Here is a 5,175-nt window from a genome sequence, read left to right as displayed (position 1 = left end):
CATGATGAAAGATCAAGTCTGCTAAAGACCACAATTGATCAATTTTAATTAATGTTCATCCCCCCCTTTTTTTAATTCCAAAGTATTTGTAACCAGTTAAGACTAAATTTGTCTTGTAATTTATAAAACTTGTATTGTGCTCCAAGTAAATATGTCATTTTTGTCATCCTCATTCTAACAAATAACCTCAAGAATAAGAAAAAGTAGACACAAATATAGTTTCCAATTTTCATTGGAAGCTGTGATCAATAAAGCAAAAATTTCTAGAGTTTCAAAACCACAAATGTCACTCCGGGTTTTTAACATTACCTTCAAAATCTTAAGTAAAAAATCTTCTCACTGTACAAGCAGACGATTCTGCTAAAATACAATTTGATATCAATTTATCATTTTTGTAATCATTATTATTTTTATTTATTTTTTTTTTTTTTTGCAGTATGTGTCAAAATAAAGTTATCCAATGCTGGTCACAGTCTCACATGTGTAACAGTTGAAATCTTCCTAAAATCAAACCACTCACCAGTCGTTTTGTTACTGTTTTCTTTTCTTTTTTTCAGATTTTCTGCTTACTCAAGGATCTATGCAAGTATAAGACAATGCTGTAAGTTTCCTTAGATTGATCTCTGTTTTAGTTATAAACAAAACATTTACTTGTTTCTTCTACAAAGTTTGAAAATAAGAAAAAAAAATCACAAAATCTATTCACTATAGGTTGGACAATAAAATGATGTCAAATTTACATAGCGTTCATCAAACCCATCAAAGACTCCGCATTAAGACCAGTCATTCCCACTCTGTTCCATTAACAAGCTCCAGGATGCAACAACAGCTTCAGGCTGAACACAACTGGGTGGGCGGCTTATTGACCACTCAACCAAGAAATAAAGCAACATTATTCTCAGTAATTTAAGGTATATTTTCACATCAGCTGATCTTTTCTTTTCAAATAGTCTATCTGAATTACATCTTCTCAAGAACGTCACCCAGAAGCGTTAGTTCATTTACTTATTTTACAACATTTCAAAAGATTCTCATTTTACCTGTTTAAGTATTTTTTTGTTTCTTACACTAACGTTTGGGATAAAGATTTTGGTTAACTATGATTTTGGAGTTTCCCAATCTTGTAATAATTTTGTTTACCAAATAACCAAAAAGTCATTCTTCGAATCACATATTCCTACTTACATTCAAGCTAAAAGCTTTTTTGTTTGAAGTTTTGCATATAATTTCCGTTAATATTCTTCTGTTTAAGTAAACTTTATTGTAGATTAGTTCTAATATTGCTTTGTTTTGACCAGTTCTATTTTAAATATTTCAATTTATTCATTCAATCTTATTTTTATGTAAACCATGAGTTATAAAATGGCCTATTTTTAACCTAGACTCCTTAATGGAGTCCCTTATAAAGTGCTCTAGGTTGCTACAATCGCCTCACAGGCACACCCACTAGAAGGAAGCAAACGCACTCAGTACAACACTTTCATTCTATTGGCTGAGAGGTTGCCAGGCAACTGTGCCAAAAGGCGTTTCCAAAAGCCAGCAGAGACTGTGAGACAGGAGAAGTTTTGAGAACAATCATTACAAGTTTTGAGAAGAAAGACATGAAGTCCTGCTTTCAGACTGAAAGTGTGTGCTCTTGAACTATGGCAGAAAAATTTCCCCGTAATTGTTCTGCTGTCTGATTATACTGTTTTTTTTTGTTTTTTTTTTATTTTGGCTGAGTAGGCAACTATCTCGCCTCTGATGTAGGCCTTAAGCCCAGTTCACACTGCACAATTTTTTGCCCCGATTTTGCCCTTACGACAATCTTCTAAGATTGTCGCTTGCGATAATTGTAACCGATCATCCTGCACTGTGTGGTGTGCTACAACTGATCAGGTCCAGTCGGTAGAACGATGGGACCGCTGCGATCTAAAATCAGGAATATTTAACATGTTTGCCTTGGCCCGATGATCTCAAATTTTTTGTCAGGGGGCCCACGATTTCTGGCAGTGCCCCTGGTTAATCTATTTGTAGTCTAAACAGAAGGGCAAATAAAGAAAAACATAGCTGCAGAAGTTCATTAAACTATGACAAGCAAAGTGCACAAATATTGCACACGCGGCCCCAGGAGCGGTGGAGGTGAGGTCAGAAAATTTGCAATTAACTCACCATACGGTTTCAATAAATGGAGCTGGAAGACGTTACCCTTCCACGATCAGTTGGGAAAAAAATAAGCATAACTGGCATCTGGTTTTCTAAAAGCGAATACGCAGGACATGCACTCTTCTAGCTCAATCTGGTCAGATCTCTCAATTATTCAGCTTTCTGAAACTAGAACCAGTACATGCACATATTCTACATCAACAGAGCCAAAAACTTAAAAATGTATAATTAAACGGTTACAGTTAATGAAACAACAGAACAGAAAATAAATTAAACCCAGTGTAATGTTTGTTAAACGGGGGAAAAAAATACAACTCACCTCCATATTGTAGTGCAGCAAATATAAGCCTTGATCGTGCTCTGATCTCCAGTTCCTAATCCAAAGCTTTAACTTTTTATTGTGTCTTTTTTCCATTAAAATAAACTACAGTTACTGCTTCAACATCATTGTCCATGTTTGCTTACTCTAAATCCAGGCGTGGTATCGTGGAATTTTACGGGATTTCATATCTGCAGTTGGAATGTTCATGAGTGAAACCTCACACTCTACGATCGAACACGTTATGCCTGCGATTTTTAAAGGGCTGGTGTGTCGTCTCTCACGTTTTGAAAATCAGCCGACCATTGGCCGACAATTCTAAAATCGTGTAGTTTAAGGGCATCCTATACTACAATGCTGGAGGTCTCTTGGAAGGAGTTAGTATCAAAAATGACATGAATAAACTTTAGGAAAGTGAGGAAGGGGTGCAGGGAGCGGGTGAGTGGGCACACAGTCCGTATTCAGATAAAACGGTTTGGATGACTGATGCAGACTTGTTGTGACATTACTTTTAAGGATGAGCGGTCCAAACCTGGGTCAAGCCAACAGTTGAAATCACCCACTAAACCAGCGAGTATTTATCAAGATCAGGTAAAGAAAATAATTGTTAAAAAAAAATCTCATCACTTGTATAAGGAGCATAAACATTCACCAGGGTGTCCAGAATGTTGTACAGCCGATAAACCTGCCATGTTTATCAGCTGCGACATTACCGGCCTGAGATGTAATATTCTGGCTGATCAGTATGGAGACCCTCATGCTTTAACCTGAAAAAGTGAATGAAAACATTGTCCCTCCAGCATGCCAGGAGACGCCCACCGTCACAACTTCTGATGTGAGTCTCCTGTAGAAACGCCACATCTGTATTAAATCATTTAATGTGGGAGAAAACCTTCAGAGATTGAGCTTCCATTCATGACATTTGTCAAAAAATGACGACACAGTTCAGTATTCCTCATTGAAGCTTTAAGAGAACAGTGTTAGTTATAGGGCCAAACAGTCATTGGATGCTCACAGATGTATCGGTTCTTCACAGCATTGTCTTCTGCCCTCCAGCTCTCTGTGGCTTTTTTTCGTGGTATATGCAGCGCTGCTCCGGAAGTATGGGGAATCCCTTTTATCCAGAAACTTTAAGAAAGAAACAAGGACCTCAGAACATTTATAAAATAAAAATTGTACAGTAGCTTATTGACATCAAACTGAAAACTGTCAGCATGTGTTGTTGTCTCTATATGAATAAAAACACTCGAAAATAAACTAGACTTGTAGAAAATAAGTGTTTTACAAACTTGGAAGATTGGATTTTAAAGATCTAAATGCTTTACCAAAGATCTATTTTTTTAAAGGATTATCTTGGATCTATTCTTAATTTGACAAGAAAGTGGGTTGTGAGAAAGAGGGAAGACATGCGGCAAAGGTGAACAGGTCGGGACTCAAACCTGTGGTAGCTGATAGCTGAGGCGTCGGTACACGGGTCGAGCGCTTTACTCCAGCGCCACCGCCACACCCTAAATGTCCTTGTTTTTACAGTTGAATCTAAAATTATTCAACCCCATCAGCAATTCAGGATTTTGGTACATCTGACATTTTCTTAGATGTTTAAGAAATAAGTGACACTATACGAAGCTAAAAATTCAAATAAACCTAAATATTTTATCCAAATTCAACATAAAGAACTACTTTCAATGATGAAGTCTAAAAATTACTCCNCAGGGGGCCCAAGATTCCTGGTGGCGCCCCTGCTCAGGTATGTTGAAGAAGAGACACATCTAAAAGTTGCAGGAGACCGGTCCTCAAGGCCTGGAGTTGCCCACCCCTGTTCTAGTGGCATGGGGTGGTAACACAACGAATATAATTACATTACTAATCAGAATACCATTTAGTCTTCATTATTTATTAGTCCTGGCATGACTGGAACCGTTAAAAATAGATTCTCTAATAAAACACCACTTCTTATTTTCTTAATGATGCAGAGCTAATTAAAGGACAAGACCTTTATACATTATAAATATCTATATATATTCATTGGTTATAGGGGGAACAAAATAAATTGTAAAATACCATTTACCATGTATACATAAGAAACTTAATTGAGCAAAAGTCAATAACAAACAAGAAGAGTAACAAATCTGGTTGTTACAACCGGGGCTGTTAAACTGTTTACAGTGCCATGTTAACCTATCTGGTCTTTCATTACCCAAAATACCTACATGAGCAGGAGTCCAAAATAATATTACATTTTTGTTTTGTTCACATAATCTATGATGAACAGCCATAACCTCATATATTTTGATTATTTGTACTTCCCTTTTCAGTACTCAACAATGCAGACAATGAATCACTACAAACTAGTATTTTACTTGTGTTAGTGTCCTCCTCCCATTATATAGCTAATTATATAACACAAAATTCTACTGCATTTATACTCAGATAATTAGATGTTTGAAATGTTAATCTAATTCAGGAATCACTACTGCTGTACTCGGCTCAGGAGTTGGAGGCCCAGCTTTAGTTTTAGCATAATTTATCTTATGCTAAAGTGAAAATGGTTTATTTGTAACAAACATGTAAAAGGAGGCAGGTATAAGCTAAGTAGCTTCAGCCTGCACCTTTTTGAATTAAACACATGGATTATTTTTACTTGACCTTGTTTTGAATTTCTTTGATATCTGGAGAGTTAATTTTAACAATAGTGGGTGTGTCTGAGAATT

General features: G+C 36.3%; 1 long non-coding RNA gene across 1 annotated transcript in view; it reads right to left on the bottom strand.

Moving 5' to 3' along the window:
- Nucleotides 1-3,357: 3,357 nt before the first annotated feature.
- LOC106936968 (uncharacterized) overlaps nt 3,358-5,175 on the bottom strand; it is a 9,053-nt gene continuing 7,235 nt past the window's right edge. Inside the window, exon 3 of the long non-coding RNA XR_001422277.1 lies at nt 3,358-3,592. This is a non-coding gene — a long non-coding RNA (uncharacterized LOC106936968). The remainder of the gene's footprint in view (nt 3,593-5,175) is intronic.

Source organism: Poecilia latipinna, unplaced genomic scaffold (genome assembly GCF_001443285.1).
Source record: "Poecilia latipinna isolate Pla-1442-1.1 unplaced genomic scaffold, P_latipinna-1.0 Scaffold2250, whole genome shotgun sequence".
Taxonomy (NCBI): domain Eukaryota; kingdom Metazoa; phylum Chordata; class Actinopteri; order Cyprinodontiformes; family Poeciliidae; genus Poecilia; species Poecilia latipinna.
The sequence above is the reverse complement of the archived record's forward strand: the minus strand, read 5'-3'. Positions and strand labels throughout refer to the sequence as shown.